Below are 19,986 nucleotides of genomic sequence, written 5' to 3' on the forward strand. Positions count from 1 at the left end.
TTGGACTGGCCCACAGGGGAGCAGGGGAATCCCCCGGTGGGCCCTACCCATTGGTGGGCCCCTGAGCAGGAGGTCTGCATCCCTGTTTAACAGCTTCAGGATGACATATCCCCCAGTTAGTTTCATGGGACTTCACCTTTCAAGGAACCTAAAGGGGTTATCCAGCGCTACAAAAACATGGCCACTTTCCCCCTACTGTTGTCTCCAGTTTGGGTGGGGTTTTGAAACTCAGTTCCATTGAAGTAAATGGAGCTTAATTGCAAATCACACCTGAACTGGAGACAACAGTGGGGGAAAAAAGGCCATGTTTTTATAGTGCTGAATAACCCCTTTAAGTGGACGGCTGAGTTGTTTGCGAAGAACAGGGATGGGGAACCTTCGGCCTTCCAGCTGTGGCAAAACTACAACTCCCATCATGCCTGGACAGCTCCTATACACTAGAACAGGGATGGGAACCTTTGGCCTTCCAGCTGTTGTAGAACTACAACTCCCATCATGCCTGGACAGCTCCTATACACTAGAACAGGGATGGGGAACCTTTGGCCTTCCAGCTGTTGCAGAACTACAACTCCCAAATTGTAGTTTTGCAACAGCTGAAAGGCCGAAGGTTCCCCATCCCTGACATATAGTGTCTGACCAGTTTCTAACAGTGAGCGAGCATTGCCGGTCACATACACAGCACTGTGCAAAGTCGCTATACTAATGTGAAAGGTTTGGTGCTGGGTATAGCTGGTGTATGTAGGATGGGCCCCTAGAATAAAATATTCCCTGGTGGGCCCAAGGTACCCCAGTCCGACACTGGGTACATGTGCCCTGGTTTCTCAGAAGGGGCCTACAGCGCAGCACAGATGCCATGGACCACTAAAGGAGTGTACTGAAGTCTGTGCAGGCTCCAGTGTGGGACTGGGGTACCTGTGGCCAACCAATAGAACTGATCATAGGGGGCACCCAAATAAAGAACCAATCAGAAGCAACATGCAGACCTTGTCCCATCTTGGACTGATGGATCTGTGACCACAGCTGCCTGAATAACAATAACTACAACTCTTAGAATGCCTTACACTTATGAAGCTCTCAGGAATGCTGGGAGTTGTGGTTTCAACCCCTTGAGTTGTCTACTCATTTGTTCTTCAAATCCCAGCACACCCTGAGGGCTGCAGACTGCAGTAAATGCTGGGAGTTGTAGTGTTTGCAGCTATTGTACTTGGAGGATGTACCTGGATGCATTACACACTGGATGCTGTGTGGGGGATGAGAGTATATAGCTTAGAGTGTGGAAGTGACCCCAGAGCAGCACTAATAGTGGATAAAACAAATGGGCCCGTAATCACTGTTGGGGCACAGGTGGGATACATGTACTGTATGTGGCTGCACAGGTGGGATACATGTACTGTATGTGGCTGCACAGGTGGGATGCATGTACTGTATGTGGCTGCTTAGGGGGAGATAAAAGAGAAAAAATATGCTGCAAGGGGGAAAGGGGGCACAGATATTGGCTAAAAAGGCATAAACTTACAATAAAACTTACAGCACCAGAGAGGGAGGTGGGGGCTCTGTGCTTTCTCTTACACAGTCCACCCTCTATCTTACATCTTCCAGCAGCCTGACAGACTCACTGACAATAATCACTCACTGTCAGAGCTGCTGCTGTTGCTCCTCTTCATAGTCCTGTCCCTGGCAGCCATAACCCTGCAGAATCCCTCCAGACCCTGCCATCACATTCTCTCTCTCCTCTCCTCCTTATACAAGGTATGCCAGACAGGGGAGGATAGGAGGGGCTGTCAGCAGCAGTAGCGTGCAGAAGAAGAGGAGGAGAAAGAGAACCCGCACCAACCAAGCACAGCATCCAGTCACTAAGTGGGCCCCACAGGAGCATGGGGCACGCGCTTCCCGGGTGCTGATGCCGCCTGGGGGGCCCACTACAGACATGTGCCATGCTGAGCTGACACTTTAGAGTCTGAGCCTGGTGACTCCTCTATTGGCCTGGGCCCCTGTGCAGCTGAACAGGCTGCACAAGTGATAGGTCCGCCTCTGGTGTCACGGTTACAATTTAGTAAATGCGTCAACAGAGTGTATGAAAATCATATAACACTTCCTAAATATAATTATTTTTTTTTTTTTACTTTTTATTGTTAATTATATATTTATTTATTTTTTATTGCCATTCTACCATAAAAGGCATTGCAGCATCATAGGTTACTTAGTTACATAATAAGCTTAAAAAAGACACATGTCAAACAAGTTCAACCAAGGAGGTGATGGATGCGGTGTTCCACCACAGGTCTTACTAGTTTATACACCCCTCGCAAAAGCCTGTACTCTAAGTAAAAGTGGTAATAAAGTAGTACTTAAGTTTTGACACTAGATGTCGCTAGTATGTATATCTTGTATCTATGTATTGCACAGCTGTAGTACTCAAGGGGTTATTGTTGTTTGTGATTTGTGCACCAATGAGAGCTCTTTTCTCTTCTCCACTTATCTCTATTCTCCTTCTTCTTCTGCACTTTCGTCTCCACCACTCCACAGCAGGTATTACATACTCTGTAGGAGGTTGTCACATGGGGAGAGAAAGTGTAGTCACACACTTAGTAAGTCTTAGTTTGGTTCCTGTACAGTGAAGGCACAAGCCAGAACGGTCCCTACAGCAGTCAAGTTGGGCCCTGGCTTATGCCAGGTCCCCTGTTAGAGGACAGTCCAGTGTAGTGTGAAGCAAGATAGTGGACAGACACACATGGGAAGCATGGACACTCTTTTCTTGAAAGGAGCCCTTCTACACACTATGCAGTGCTAAACACTCAAAGAGTGGACAAAGTCAGAGATCATCCCAGCCCACACCGAGAACAAGTCAAAAGATGCAGGAAGAGGAACTGATCCGGATAGAGCAAAGTTGCTAGAAGCCTACGTACTCTATCTCGCAGGGCGGCTGTAACCAGGAAACCATGGCCACTCTGCTCAACCCAGGTAACAAGGTCTGGGGGCTGTGTCACTCTAATAGGACAGGTCACCCAACACTGTTCTAAAGTTCCCACAGAGCACATTACTACTTGGGTTGGGACTCTCGTGACATCCTCCTCTCTACTTCTCTGTACTCACTCTACTTCTCAGCACGCAACCAAGCCAGCACAGCTATTCTATCTCTCAAGCTCTCAGCACAAGTCTTGTCAGTCAAGTCCAAAGTATATTGTCAAGTCACAAGTCTTCTGTATACCACTGTACCAAGTATTCCTAAAGTAAAGAAGTAAGGCGGATAACTGAGGGGGCATCTATAAGGGGGGTAACTGGGGGGGCATCTATAAGGGGGATAACTGTGGGGGCATCTATAAGGGGGATAACTAGGGGACATCTATAAGGGGGGTAACTGGGGGGGGCATCTATAAGGGGGATAACTGGGGGGGCATCTATAAGGGGGATAACTAGGGGACATCTATAAGGGGGATAACTAGGGGGCATCTATAAGGGAGATACAGGGGGGACCATCTATAAAGGGGATAACATAGGGGGAGCATCTATAAGGGGGATAACATAGGGGGTCCATCTATAAGGGGGATAACATAGGGGGAGCATCTATAAGGGAGATAACATGGGGGTCCACCTATAAGGGAGATAACATGGGGGCATCTATAAGGGGGACTCCATGGAGGGTGTATGCAATAGGGCATGTACTATAGTGGACTACACAGAGGGGGCATAAACTATAAGGGTGATCACATAGCGCCAGCCTACCCACCTAATGAGGGCCCAAAGGGGACAAGACAGATGTGCAGTTTGTAGAGAGATAAGGATGGTGCCAGAGTGAGGAGCCTAATATGTCTGTCTGGCAGATTCTGTGGATTCGTGGCTCGGAGAAGTTCTCAGAATGGCCTATGGCAGATGGAGAAGAAGATGAAAAGGAGAGAACTCCCCTGTGAAGAGAAGATGTTCCCTGTGAGTCACCGGATATAACTGCACTGTAATGTATATGGAGTAAAGAGCCTGTGTAGAGCTGGGGCTACCACTATATGACTGGATGAGGTGATATTGGTCTTTGTACAGTGGATGTTATTCAGTAGCAGTGGTTGTATTAGTCAGTATGTGGTGATGTTAGTCAGTAGCAGCGGTGGTATTAGTAGCAGCGGTGGTGTTAGTATATGGTGGTATAAGTCAGTAGCAGCGATGGTGTTAGTCAGTATGTGGTGGTATTTGTTACTTGTAATCTGGTACTTTGTTTTATTGGATTTAGTGTACTGGATTTGGTCAGTCACAATATGGTGGTCATAATGTGGTGGTAATATTTGCCCCTTGTATACTGTTATTATAGGTAATATTGGTCTCAATATACAGGATTTGGTTAGAAACAGTATGGCGGTAATATGTATGGTGATTATATTTCCTATATACTGGTATTATTGGTAATATCAGTCTTGAGATATATATATATATATATATATATACCAATAGCATAGCTTGGTCGAGGAAGGGGGGGCCACAAAATAACCTCTTGCACCAGGGCCCAAGAGACATTAGCTACGCCCCTGTAGCTCGCCACTCTAAACTAAAAGCAGGTGTGCCTCCATACCTGTGTGCCCACCTGGCACTGGCGTCACAAAAGTACAACATCTGGCTGAGCTATACTCTGACCAACCAGTGTGGAAAAACACACTACAGACTGACCCAACTTTGATGTAATGTCCTTAAAGCAAGTCAAAATGCGTCTCAGTACTGTGTGTGGCCTCCACGTGCCTGTATGACCTCCCTACAATGTCTGGGTATGCTCCTGATAAGGTGGCGGTTGGTCTCCTGAGGGATCTCCTCCCAGACCTGGACTAAAGGAGCGAGACATGATGTCTCAGATGTGCTCAATCGGATTTAATTCTGGGGAATGGGCAGGCCATTCTATAGCTTCAATGCCTTCATCTTGCAGGAACTGCTGACACACTCCAGCCACATGAGATACCATTGTTCTGCATTAGGAGGAACCCAGGGCCAACCGCACCAGCATATGGTCTCACAAGGGGCCTGAGGATCTCATCTCGGTACCTAATGGCAGTCAGGCTACCTCTGGCGAACACATAGAGGGCTGTGCGGCCCTCCAAAAAAGCCTTAACTTATTGGACCTTACTTATGATAAGCCAGCAAAGCATATAATAGAATGATAAGCAGAGACATATTATATACATTCTGGTGTATGCTGCTTGCTGTTGTCTCTTGTTGCATGCCTGATGATTTATCCAGATTGTTCCATGTCTTCTGAATCTGTCTTTCTCGCCACTAGAGTGCTCCATCTGAATGATATGTCTCTGCTGTTTATCTCACGCTGTTTATGATGATGCATTCCCAGCAAAGCTAACATTACTGCCGACTGCTACTGTGCCCCATGCTGATACACTGCGCCTCTCTGGACCTAAACTATTATTGTCACTCTCATCAACTAGTAATAAATGAAAATGAAGCTATGATTTGAAGCAATATTCTATAATCTCATTTTAATAAAGAGCGGCTTGCTGATAACAGCTGAAGTGCCCTGATCCACTGCAAGAATTCTTTCAGCTTGTTTTTTGACTTAAAAGTTTGCAAAGAGAAGTTTTCTATCCTATCCATAGGCTGGGTTCACACTACGTATATTTCAGTCAGTATTGTGGTCCTCATATTGCAACCAAAACCAGGAGTGGATTAAAAACACAGAAAGGCTCTGTTCACACAATGGTGAAATTGAGTGGATGGCCGCCATATAACAGTAATTAACGGCCATTATTTCAATATAACAGCCGTTGTTTTAAAATAACAGCAATTATTTGCCATTAAATGGCGGCCATCCACTCAATTTCAACATTGTGTGAACAGATCCTTTCTGTGTTTTTAATCCACTCCTGGTTTTGGTTGCAATATGAGGACCACAATACTGACTGAAATATACGTAGTGTGAACCCAGCCTATATATGTATCTAAATGTGGATGGATAGATTTTTACTTCTATGTGTACTACTGGTTCAAACTTTAAGGGGCACCCCAGTGAATTTTATCTCTTTCAAATTAACTGGTTTAAGAAAGTTATATAGATTTGTAACTTACTTTTATTTAAAAATCTGAAGTGGAATTGTCCAGAGCAACGGGCACATTTTAAAGGACATGACCAGTAAGGATTTATCCTCATCAAACGGTATTAGCGGTTCTGTGGGGTCGGTTGGAGGATACAGAGTCGCTTTAATGCCCTAACAGAATGCAGTGGTGGGAATTTAAAGCAGCAATTTATAACCCAACTCCATGTCCGCTTGATTTTAAAATGTACATTTGTTGTATGAAATAATATGTTTGCTTGGGGGGGGGGGGATTTATTCTTAGCAGGGGCATAACTACCACTGTAGCAGCTATAGTGGCTGTGCAGTGTCCCGGAACAGACCCTCTTATCCTCACACTTTTATTATGACCAGTCCTGTTCTGGAAAGCTATGGTCCACTGCAAACTGTGTGTGTTGTGTCACCCCCTGCAGTATTCAGGTCTGCTATTCCATGCATTTCTTGTATGCATATTCAGGTATCAGTGCCTAAGGGTATTATGTTGCCCCCCAGTGTTCAAGTATGGTACTTCTCATATATATTTCACTGTATATGCCTAGTGGTGTGATGATGCAATGGCTGGATGTCACGTGACTGCCCCTGCTTCCATGGTAACTCCAATGGCCATCAAGCTTTGGCTGAGGATACCATGTGACTTCCTCTCTGCCTCAGTCTTGTCCTCCACCATCAGGGGAACAAGTTCTGTGTGACCTCTCTCCCTTGTCAGGGGAGAGATACGTGTGCTCTGCTGCTCCAGTTCCACCAGAAGTGTTCCTGGCTGTGTTCTATTCTCAAGTCCTCAAGATGCTCATCTATTCTCAAGATTTGGGTGCCGTTCTTCAGTCATTCCTCTCATCATCTTCTCTAATCATCAACAGCAAGTATTCATTTCAGTTCCATTCCACCCAGCATCTCTTCCTCAGTACCACTACTACTACTCCCATCATTCAGCACGCTATCAGCACAGCCTATTGCAGCATCACCCATTACTCTGCCTTATTCAAGTCTGCCTTATACCCGGTTGCATCTGGAGAGACTGTTGCTACTAGTTACCACCGTTACAATAAATATACAACTACTGTTGTTTCTGAACCTTGGCATTGGTGTAATTATTGGTGCCCTGACTAAGGAAAACGAAGAATCGCATCTCCAGCCTCTGCATGGTCAGGAGCCCGTTCTCAGCTGTGTTACCCTCGTGCCAAAACCGTGACAATCCTCTGCTCAGCAGCTGCTCCGGCTCCTGCCAGTAACTACACCTAACAGCGGAGAGGCCCCTAGGGGCTTGGGCATCGCAGCTTCTATGGGGCTCACCTGATCAGGGGGCCCCATGGCCTGCTCTTGCAATACTTTTGCCCCCTAAGCTGTCATTTGCAGCATCAGGTGGCCGAGCAGGCCTCTCAGAATCTGCAAATGTCTGTTAAACTGAAAATGCTGACGAGCACTTGCAGTTATGCAGTTATGACTACACTTGACGGCTTAGTGGTCAGTTGGGAAGGAGGGGGGGTAATCAAAAGTTTGCTATAGGGCCCAGCCATTTCTAGTTACGTCCCTGATTCTTAGCATCTTAAAGACATACACTATGACTCCTGACTCAATTTGTATCCTATAAAATCAGCGGGATTCATGTATGCAGAGGAGTCCTGTACAGAGAACCTGTGTATGTATGGAGGGAATGTAGAAGCCTTGTGCACCCCTTTTACGACTCAGATGTGCAAAATGTGTGTCAGTTGGCTTTACTTGTAGATCACAGGTGTCAAAGTCAAGCTCTCCAGCTGTTACAAAACTACAGTTCTCATCATGCATTGATAGCCAAAGCCGTAGATTTGGCTGTCCAGGCATGATGGAAATTGTAGTTTTGTAACAGCAGGAGGGCCTGAGTTCGACAGCCCTGATGTAGAACTTCAGAATTCTGGAGAATGTTACTTCAAACTGTTCACTGATTTACTTACATCCTTCTAGCATATCCCATGGCTCAAATTTTGGAAACCTTACAAACCAACAAACACCCGTCAATCAGTTGACTGCCTCCTCTGTGAGTGCAGATGACCCGGACTTCCTGTGTTTAGTCTCTTTTTTTTTTTTTTTTTTTTCCAAATAATCTAAACACAGGAAGTGCAGGATAACTAAAAAATAATAATAATTAATGTAAATTGCAACCATGCTTTACATCACATTCCCTGCTGATTTAGATTTTGAAAGTTATAATGACAGTGACACATTAAATTATTACCCATCACTAGCCATCTAAGCTTGGGCAATTAAAATGAATGAGGTCGACGTGTCATTTTGACAGATTCCTGATATATCCCTGCCTCAGAGGCACATACAGTATCATGGCGTGAACCCTGACTAACTTGTAATAGTGTAAGTTCAGCTGTTTAATACAAATGTTTATATTTAAGTAATAGCAGCAGCAGGAATGAAAGAGTATAGGTCTCTCGGTTAGGCCAAAATGTGATTAAAGTCTCAATAATGTTTAAAATCTTGTAGAAAATAGTCTGGTGCAGTTACCACACCTGCTATAATATACCATTGATTTTCCTTTTAACGTCTATGCTACCTCTATTCCATCATTATGTATTGGCAAGTGTCAGAAAAACAGAAGGTAATGCCTAGGTTCACTGGTTCGGAACCAAACTGTGCCGTATGTAGACTCAGAAGCTGCTGCAATGCCTAAGAACTTGGCAAACAACCCCCCTTGAGTTCACAGTGCATACACATCTGTGTTGTGCCCACAGTCTGATGACCTTCATTACATATTTGGCATAAAGCACCTGGGTACATTCTGGGAAGTCAGCCCAGGGCAACTAACCTGATTGATGGAGAATTAGCAGGGCTCATTAAATCTATTGGTGCCTTTCATAGTGTTCACACATAGTGAAATTCAAGGCTTGTTTAAAGAACCAGACTACTTTTGGATGCATAGAAATAAAAACGCTGTGGCAACTGGTAGCAAGCAGGTTTTTGTACAAGACTGGACACACCAGCCCACTCTGTGTATTATGACCACATCTTCTTGATTTGTTCACATGAGGTTTTTTCTTTCCATTTTTTATTTTTTTAAATGATGTCCGTTATTCTGCATTTTAGATGCCCGTCATTACAATGACTGCTGTTGACACATTACTCTAGTTCAGGTGGACTGATTGCCTGGTATGGTGTTTTCTCTGGGAGTTTGTGAGAGAACTACTATGCAGTGCTAAACCCACAGGTGGGGTAAGTGTAACCTGGGTTCAGCCTTGCCTACGCCAGGGATTCTTCTACAATCAGGACTATCCAAAGGAACAATTAGTCTGCAGTGGAGTACATAGCATAAGCTGAAGTACTCCACTGGATCTTACTAGGCCTACTGGGGTAATCTGGACTTCTTCCTTTCTACTTATTCTCAACCGTGAGTATGTGAGTCTTCTACACAAAGTCACTACTAACCCTCAGGGCAGGGAATTGCACTATTCCCCTAACCTACTCAACTCAGCTACTCTTTCCAACCTACTGACACCTCAGGCACCCAAGCTGAGTAGAGAAAGAGGAGCAAGTGAGCACTGACCTAACAGGTTGGAGCTCACTTGGTACTAGATATTGTGCTGTCTAATATGGCCCCAACAGTGGAACATAATAACCCACAAGCCAAAAGGCTAAGAAGGAACAAAGGTGCTGGAGACTGTTTATATTGTATTTCAAAAGTTGAATGAAACACATTCTTGGACCAGCATTGGCCTGGGATACCGAGGGCCCACTAGTGGAGGTATCTGGTTCCATCCAGGATTCAGCTTTTAGTCAAACTTCAACTCTCAGAGTACTCTCAGAGTATGCTGGGGGTTGTAGTTACTGGAAGGACCAGGGCCGGCCTTAGGGTAGATGGCGCCCTGTGCGAAACCTTTTTGCACCCTCCCCACACACACACACACACTAAAACCTACCCCCCAATCCCACCCTCAGGGGATGATGGGGGTTGTAGTCATGTAACACTTCAGCTATTAGGGGATGATGGAGGTTGTGGTAATGTAACACCTCACCTACCATGGTATTATGGGGGTTGTGGTCATATAACACTTTAGCTATCAGGGGATGATGGGGGTTGTGGTCATGTAACACTGCAGCTATCCAGGGGTGGTCGGGGTTGTGGTCCTGTAACACTGTAGTTATCAAGGGATGATGGGGCTTGTAGTCATGTAACACGTCAGCTACCAGGGTATGATAGGGGTTGTAGTCATAAAACACTTCAGCTATCAGGGGATGATGGGGGTTTTGGTCATGTAACACTGCAGCTATCAGGGTATGATGTGGGTTGTGGTCATGAAATACTGCAGCTATCAGGGGATGATGGGGGTTATAGTCATGTAACACTGCAGCTATCCAGGGATGATGGGCGTTTTAGTCATGTAACACGTCAGTTACCAGGGTATGACAAGGGTTGTAGTCATATAACACTTTAGATATTAGGGGATGATGGTGGTTATGGTCATGTAACAATGCAGCTATCAGGATGTGATGTGGGTTGTGTTTATGTAACACCTCAGCTATCAGGGGATGGTGGGGGTTGTGGTCATGTAACACTTCAGCTACCATGGTATTATGAGGGTTGTGGTCATTTAACACTTTAGCTATCAGAGGATGATAGGGGTTGTGGTCATGTAACACTGCAGCTGTCTGGGGATGATTGGGGTTGTGGTCATGTAACAATGCAGCTATTTGGGATGATTGGGGATGTAGTCATGTAACACGTCAGCTACCAGGGTATGATGGGGGCTATGGTTATGTAACACTGCAGCTTTCAGGGGATGATGGGGGTTGTGGTCATGTAACACTGCAGCTACACAGAAATACTACCAGCACTCAGCAGCCTGACAGACAACACATTGGTGATAACCCTCACAGTCAGAACTGCTGCTCCTCTTCACATTCCAGTCCCTGGTAGGAGGCCTCCAGCTGCCGCCATCACTCTCTCTCCTCCTTCCTCACACAGCATCTGGGGGCTGAGAGGGCCGCTCTTGCCAGGTACTGGGGGCTTCGAGGGGGGGGCGCTCCTGCAGTGTGCTGTTTGTCTGCAGGAACGCCTCCCCCCCCCCAGCTGCCCGGGAGTGATGCGCCCTGTGCAACCGCACGGGCTGCACACCTCAAAGGCCGGCCCTGGAAAGGACAACCCTTTATTAACTGACAATAACATAAAAAGGTGATGTGATGGCTGTGTAGAGGCTGTAGTCTGTGCTTCACAAGTTTTAGCCCTGAAGATCCATCAATAAATCTCTCTACAGTGCTGTTGGTTATCAAAAAAGTTGTACATTCATTTGTACTTCAAATCACAGTATATCCTGTAATGTTTCCAGCTACAACTCCCAGCATGCACTGGTCTGCGGAGGCTCACTTTCTGGAAGTATCCCCAGTACAGTACTATTAGGGTATATAACAAAATAAATATATAATAAATATATAAATAAATATAGATTTTAATATAACATTAACCCCTTGCCGCTAAATGACGTTCCCGGAACGTCATGGCTTTCAAGTACTTAGCGCAACATGACGTTCCGGGAACGTCATGGATGTAAACTGTCACTGCGCTCAATCGCACAGTGACACACACCGGATCTGGCCGCCAGCGGGTCCCGGGGTCTCCTGGCAACAACCAGGAGACCAATCCGGGGGCAGACCGGACAGCGATCGCTGTCATTGGTCCATATGGACCAATGACAGCTAAGAATGAATGAAGCAGTTAAAGCATCCACCGCGCGAAATCGCGCGGTGATGCTTACTGCTGTTCACCACTGGCGGGTCCCTGGGGTCTCCTGGCAATGGCTGACAACAGCCAGGAGACCGATCGGGCGGCGGATTGGGCGGCGATCGCTGTCATTGGTCCGTATGGACCAATGACAGCTATGTGAATAGAGGCCATAGTAATAGTGTAAGCATCACTGTGCAAAAGCACAGTGATGCTTACATTACCTGGTGGGTGCCTCTCAGGGTCTCCTGCCAACAGCCAGGGGGGCGATCTGTGGGTCACCTGCCAGGGATCCCTGTACATACCCATACCTCCCAACCGTCCCGGATTTCGCGGGACAGTCCCGTTTTCGGGGTTCTGTCCCGCGGTCCCGGAACGGCACCCAGTGTCCCGCATTATATGTGGCCCCAGCGAAAAAAACAATAAACCAGTAACTCACCTGTCCGCCGGCCCCAGCAGCTCCTCTCCCGGCAGAGCGCGCACTCCCGTCATCCTCCGGGGCGGGCAGCGGGGGTACAGACACTGACTGTACCGGAAGTGACCTGCAGCCTCCATCCTGAATTACTTCCGGTACAGTCAGTGTCTGTATACCCCGCTGCCCGCCCCGGAGGATGACGGGAGTGCGCGCTCTGCCGGGAGAGGAGCTGCTGGGGCCGGCGGACAGGTGAGTTACTGGTTTATTGTTTTTTCCGCTGGGGCCACACAAATGGGGGGTATTTGCTACTCTGTGGGGCATATATGGGGGATTGGCTACTATGTGGGGCATATATGGGGGATTGGCTACTATGTGGGGCATATATGGGGGATTGGCTACTATGTGGGGCACTATATGGGGGCATTGGCTACTATGTGGGGCACTATGTGGGGGATTAGCTACTATGTGGGGCATATATGGAGGATTGGCTACTATGTGGGGCACTATATGGAGGATTGGCTACTATGTGGGGCATATATGGAGGATTGGCTACTATGTGGGGCACTATATGGGGATTGGCTAATATATGGGGGATTGGCTACTATGTGGGGCATATATGGGGGATTGGATACTATGTGTGGCACTATATGGGGGGATTGGCTACTATGTGGGACACTATATGGGGGGATTGGCTACTATGTGGGGCATATATGGGGGATTGGCTACTATGTGGGGCACTATATGGGGGCATTGGCTACTATGTGGGGCACTATATGGGGATTGGCTACTATGTAAGGCACTATATGGGGGATTGGATACTATGTATGGCACTATATGGGGGCATTGGCTACTATGTGGGGCACTATATGGGGGCATTGGCTACTATGTGGGGCATATATGAGGGGATTGGCTACTATGTGGGGCACTATATGGGGGATTGGCTACTATGTGGGGCACTATATGGGGATTGGCTACTGTGTGGGCACTATATGGGGGGATTGGCTACTATGTGGGGCACTATATGGGGGATTGGATACTATGTGGGGCACTATATGGAGGATTGGATACTATGTGGGGCACTATAATGGGGGATTGGATACTATGTGGGGCACTATAATGGGGGATTGGATACTGTATAGGGCACTATTCAGTCAGCAGCATGTGGTGACTGTAGGGGAGTGGCTATGGAGGGTTGCTATGGGGGCGTGGCTATGGAGGGTTGCTATGGGGGCGTGGCTATGGGGACCGAGGCGCACATGTCCCTCTTTGCTCTTTGCAAAAGTTGGGAGGTATGCATACCCCCCGATACCCCTGCAGCCTCTTCTGCTCTGATCTCCTCCATTGTGTAATGGGGGAGTTGAGAGAGAAAGATCTGTCTGCTGGTGGATACCATGGTCGCCTAGTGACAGCCAGGCGACCAATCCCCTTGCAGCTTGGACAGTGATGCTATCATTGGTCCATCTCTGCAGAGGTGGACCAATGACAGCTCACTATCTTGTCTTCTCACTTCTCTTCCTCGTTTCTCCTCAGTTCTGTGACTGAGGAGAACAGAGAGAGACGTGCATAACTTTGGTGGAGTGAAGAAAGCAAAAAAAACTCATTATAATCCCTTGATCGTAGCCCCCCTATTCCCTGTGAGCTGTCATCATCACCCCTCTATCCCTGTGAGCTGTGATCGTCGCCCCCCCTTGTCATTGTGAGCTGTGAACGTCCCCCCTGTCTACTGAGAACTGTGATTGTCGCCCCCCCCCTGCCATCTGCTGTGATCGTCGCCCAATTTACCTTTCTGTGTTCCTGTGTTAAAAAATATATATATATAAAAAAAAAGTAACCTGTTATCATCGCCCCTGGTCCCCTGTAAACTGTGATTGTCATCCCCCAGTCTGCTGTGAGCTGTGATCGTCGCCCAATTTCCCTTTCCTGTGTTCCTGTGTGAAAAAAAATTGTAAAAAATCTAAAAAAAAAATAAACCCCTTGTCCGTTATCATCGCCCCTGGTCCCCTGTAAACTGTGATCGTCATCCCCCAGTCTGCTGTGAGCTGTGTTTGTCGCCCAATTTCCCTTTCCTCTGTGTTCCTGTGATAAAAAATTGTGAAAAAGAAAAAAAAGAATTAACCCCTTGTCCATTATCATCGTCCGTTATATCCTGTGAACCGTGATCGTCTACCCTCTAAAAAAAAAATTAACCCCTTGTCCGCTTTCAGTTAGCATTCATACACTATTACTACAATATTTTTTGTGACCAACACAATGTCACAACAGTCACAACAGCGTTACAGTGCTGAGGAGGCACTTGCTTACATGATGTCAGACACAGAGTCATCTAGTGAGGAGGAATTTGAGCTAACCTCATCCTACTCAAGTGAGTCCTCATATGAGCCCCCCCGTAGACGTGCTAGAAGGTCTGCAGTGGCCAGCGCCAGTGACCCCAGCGCCAGTGACCCCAGCGCCAGTGACCCCAGCACCAGAGACCCCAGCACCAGAGACCCCAGCACCAGGGACCCCAGCACCAGTGACCCCAGCTGGATTCCTGTAAGCTCCTATGAACCCCAGATTCCAGCATTTACGGCCAGCCCTGGCATTCAAATACCTACTGTCGGGTTCCAAGAAATTAATTTCTTTACCCTCTTTTTTAGTGAGGAATTGGTGGCCAGCATGGTGGAACAGACTAATCTATATGCTGGCCAATTTATTGAAACCCATCCCAATTCTTACTATGCCAGGCCCCAAATATGGACCCCCACCAACCCCTGTGAATTAAAAAAATTTTGGGGCATCTTACTAAGCATGGGCCTTGTCAAAAAACCCACAATTAGGTCATACTGGGTGAGCGACATCCTATATGCCACCCCAATGTATGCAACCATCATGTCCAGGACACGGTTCGAAGTGTTGTTAAAATTTTTACATTTTAACAACAATTCCCTGTGTCCTCCTGCTGGCAGTGCTGATTACGACCGACTTTACAAACTGCGCCCTGTTGTCTCCCACCTGAACCAAAGATTCAGTCAGTTGTTCACACCTGACAAAGAATTGTCCATCGATGAATCTTTGGTTCATTTTAAAGGCAGATTACATTTCAAACAGTACTTGCCCAGCAAAAGGGCCAGATATGGGGTGAAGCTGTACAAGCTGTGCGATAGTGGCACAGGCTATACACAGAAATTTAGAATCTATGAGGGCAGAGATTCTATAATTAACCCCCCTGAGTGTCCTCCTACCCTCACCCTCACTGGAAAGATTGTGTGGGAGCTGCTCCATCCATTCCTGGACAAAGGTTACCATTTGTACCTGGACAATTTTTACACCAGTGTGGCATTATTTAATTGCCTATTGTCCAGGGGCACTGTGGCCTGCGGTACAATCAGGCGGAACCAAAAGCAGTTGCCCAAAACCTTTGTGGAGCATCCAGTAAGGAAGGGGGAGAGTCGGGCAGTGTGCTCCAACAACTTGTTGCTCATCAAATACAAAGACAAGCGGGATGTCTTTGTACTTTCCAGCATACATCCGGACAGATCCAGCCCCGTTGCAGTCCGTGGATCCACAGTACCTGCCATCAAACCTGTGGCTATCCAGGACTATAACAAGTATATGGGCGGGGTGGATCTGTCTGACCAGGTTCTGCAACCTTACAACGCCCTCCGGAAATCAAGGGCGTGGTATAAAAAGATTGTTCTGCACCTGATACAGACTGCCCTATATAATTCTTTTGTGTTGTACAAAAAAGCTGGCCATGGAGGGAGATATCTCGAATTCCAGGAAGCAGTCATTAAGTCCCTTCTATTTGTGCAACACGATGGGGCGGGCAGCAGCAGTGGCCCACCAACTGCAGTGTGCCGCATTGTCCCTGGGCAGCATTTTCCAGCAGAAATTCCCCCTACAGAGAGAAAACTCAGACCTCAAAAAAGGTGTAGGGTATGCTTTAAGCGAGGGATCCGAAAGGATACATTTTACTGTTGTGAGACCTGCCCTGGCAACCCAGGATTATGTATCAAAGATTGTTTTAAAATTTACCACACATCTGTAGATTTTTCCTAAAACCCCATTTTTATTTTTTTTATACATTTCTGAAAACTGCTGAAAATTTCACGACCTTATTTTAGTCCCCCTTATGCCCCATTATTATACAGCCCACATACTAATTGGCATTAAAAAATTCTCAATATACCCCTAGATGAATACTACGGCTGAAACAGTTTATGTTTTGCTGGATGGACCGTATTTTTAGTCAATTGATACCACAAAACTCATGTAATTTGACATGGTACCTGAAAACTATTCCATAAAATTCTGCACTGAAAAATGGCACTCCTTCCCTTCTAAACCCTGCTGTGTGCCCAAAGAACGGATTATGCCCACATGTGGGGTACCGTTGTACTCAAGAGAACTTGTGTTATAAATGTTGGGGTGCATTTTTCCTTCAGTACCTTTTGAAAAGGAGAAACTTTGAACTAAACGAACATATTATTTGAAAAAAATTGATTTTTATTCATACGGCCTAATGGGGAATATTCTCCTAAAACCCCTTTGGGGTCAAAATGCCCACTATACCTTTAAATCAATTCTTTGAGGGGTACAGTTTCAAAAATGGGGTCACTTATGGGGGACTTTTAGTCAATTGATACCACAAAACTCATGTAATTTGACATGGTACCTGAAAACTATTCCATAAAATTCTGCACTGAAAAATGGCACTCCTTCCCTTCTGAGCCCTGCTGTGTGCCCAAAGAACGGTTTATGCCCACATGTGGGGTACCGTTGTACTCAAGTGAACTTGTGTTATAAATGTTGGGGTGCATTTTTCCTTAAGTACCTTTTAAAAAGGAAAAACTTTGAACTAAACGAACATATTATTTGAAAAAATGTGATTTTTTTTATTCGTACGGCCTAATGGGGAATATTCTCCTCAAATCCCTTTGGGGTCAAAATGCCCACTGTACCTCCAACTCAATTATTTGAGGGGTGTAGTTTCCAAAATGGGGTCACTAGTGGTTGGGGTCCACTGTGCTGGTACTACAGGAGCACTGCAAGCGCACATGTCACCCAGAAACTTTTAAATCAAAATCTGCACTGAAAATGCAAAAATGCGCTCCTTTCCTTCTGAGCCCTGCCATGTGCCGAAAGAACGGTTTATGCCAACATATGGGGTACCCTTGTACTCGGGAGAACTTGTGTTACAAATGTTGGGGTGCATTTTTCCTTGAGTACCTTTTGAAAAGGAGAAACTTTGAACTAAACAAACATATTATTTGAAAAAATGTGATTTTTTATTCGTACGGCCTAATGGGGAATATTCTCCTCAAACCCCTTTGGGGTCAAAATGCCCACTGTACCTCCAAATCAATTCTTTGAGGGGTGTAGTTTCCAAAATGGGGTCACTTGTGGTTGGGGTCCACTGTGCTGGTACTACAGGAGCACTGCAAGCGCAGATGTCACCCAGAAACTTTTCAATCAAAATCTGCACTGAAAATGCAAAAATGCGCTCCTTTCCTTCTAAGCCCTGCCATGTGCCAAAAGAATGGTTTATGCCAACATATGGGGTACCCTTGTACTCGGGAGAACTTGTGTTACAAATGTTGGAGTTCATTTTTCCTTAAGTACCTTTTGAAAAGGAGAAACTTTGAACTAAACAAACATATTATTTGAAAAAAATGTGATTTTTTATTCGTACGGCCTAATGGGGAATATTCTCCTCAAACACCTTTGGGGTCAAAATGCCCAATGTACCTCTAAATCAATTCTTTGAGGGGTGTACTTTCCAAAATGGGGTGACTTTTGGGGGGGTTCTCTTCTGCTGGCACTACAGGGGCTCTGCAAACGCACCTGGTGCTCAGGAACTTCTTCAGAAAAATCTGCACTGAAAATGCTAATTGGCACTCCCTTCCTTCTGAGCCCTGCTGTGTGCCCATACAGGGGTTTATGCCCACATATGGGGTACTATTCTACTCAGGAGAACCTGCGTTACAAATTTTAGGGCGCGGATTCTCTCATGTTCCTCCATGAAATTGAGAAATTTTAAACTAAACGAACATATTATTGGAAAAATTCAAGTTTTTCATTTTTACTGTCTAATTTTAAATACTTTCCTCTAATACATGTGGGGTCAAAATGGTCACCTTACACCAAGATGAATTCTTTGAGGGGTGTACTTTCCAAAATGGGGTGACTTTTGGGGGGGTTCTCTTCTGCGGACACTACAGGGGCATTGCAAATGCACCTGGCGCTCAGAAACTTCTCCAGCAAAATCTGCATTAAAAATGCTAATTGGCGTTTCTTCCCTTCTGAGCCCTGCTGTGTGCCCATACAGTGGTTTATGCCCACATATGGGGAACTGTTGTATTCAGGAGAAACTGCGTTACAAATTTTGTGGTACTTTTTTTTCTCCTGTTCCTCGTGAAATTGAGAGATTTCAAACTAAACGAACATATTATTTGAAAAATTTTGGTTTTTCATTTTTACTGTCTTCTTTTGAATACTTTCCTCTAATACCTGTGTGGTCAAAATGCTCATCCTACCCAAAGATGAATTTTTTGAGGGGTGTACTTTCCAAAATGTGGTGACTTTTGGGGGGATTCTATTCTGCTGACACTACAGGGGCTCTGCAAACGCACCTGACGCTCAGAAACTTCTTCAGCAAAATCTGCATTAAAAAAGCCAATTGTCGCTCCCTTCCTTCTGAGCCCTGCTGTGTGCCCATGCAGTGGTTTATTCCCACATATGGGGTACCGTTGTACTCAGGAGAACCTGCGTTACAAATTTTGGCATACTTTTTTTCTCATGTTCCTTTTGAAAAGGAGAAACTTTAATCTAAACATATATATTATTGGAAAATTTAAATTTTCGATTTTTTTGCGGCCTAATTGTGAATACTTTCCTCCAGCCCCTGTAGGGTTAAAATACTCATTATACCCCTAGATTAATTCTTTAAGGTGTCTAGTTTCCAAAATGGGGTCATTTATGAGGGTTTCCAGTATACAAGCCTTTTAAATCCATTTAAACAAAGAACTGGTCCCTAAAAAAAATCCGTTTTGGAAATGTCATGAAAATTTGATAATTTGCTGATACGTTTCTATGCCCCATAACACCCTAAAAAAGTAAAATATGTTTACCAAATTATGCCAGAATAAAGAAGACATATTGGTTATGTGAGTAAGTAACTAATTTATGTGCTATGACTTCCTTGTTTAAAAACAGAGAATTTCAGAAGTTCATAAAATGCAAATTTTTCAAATTTTTCATGATATTTTGATGTTTTTCACAAAAAACACACAAAGTAGTGACTAAATTTTGCCACTAATATAAAGTGCCATATGTGACGAAAAAACAATCTCAGAATCGCTAGCATACGTTAAAGCATCACTGAGCTATAAGCGCATAAAGTGTGACAGGTCAGATTTTGAAAAATGAGCCTGGTCATTAAGGCCAAAAGAGGCTTTAGAGGCAAGGGGTTAAAGAGTCACTGTCGTATTTTTTTTTTTTGCAGAAATCAATAGTCCAGGCGATTTTAAGAAACTTTGTAATTGGGTTTATTAGCCAAATCTGCCATTATCTGCATGTAAAAAGCCTTTTCCCAGGTCCCCCCCCTCCTTCCTCTTTTTCATCCACTCTGAAAAATCTGAAAATTGTGACTTGTTGCAGGAGACGTACCCTGTCTGCTCTAGGGAGAGGGGAGGGGGGAGGAGGAAGGAGGGAGTTATCCGGCAGCAGAAAGCAGATAACAGAGGATTACAGGCACTGAGCTGGGTGACAGCTGTAATCCGAGCTCAGACAGGTCACTGGTGACTGTCACAGGAGATATCCCGTGAGGGATTTGTAGATTA

The 19,986-nt window shown here is 45.5% G+C and overlaps 1 long non-coding RNA gene across 1 annotated transcript in view; it reads right to left on the reverse strand.

The window, feature by feature from the left end:
• Window positions 1–19,986, reverse strand: part of LOC138795666 (uncharacterized) — an 84,000-nt gene that overhangs the window by 22,191 nt on the left and 41,823 nt on the right. The gene's annotated exons all lie outside the window — the stretch shown is intronic.

Source organism: Dendropsophus ebraccatus, chromosome 6 (assembly GCF_027789765.1).
Source record: "Dendropsophus ebraccatus isolate aDenEbr1 chromosome 6, aDenEbr1.pat, whole genome shotgun sequence".
Lineage (NCBI taxonomy): Eukaryota > Metazoa > Chordata > Amphibia > Anura > Hylidae > Dendropsophus > Dendropsophus ebraccatus.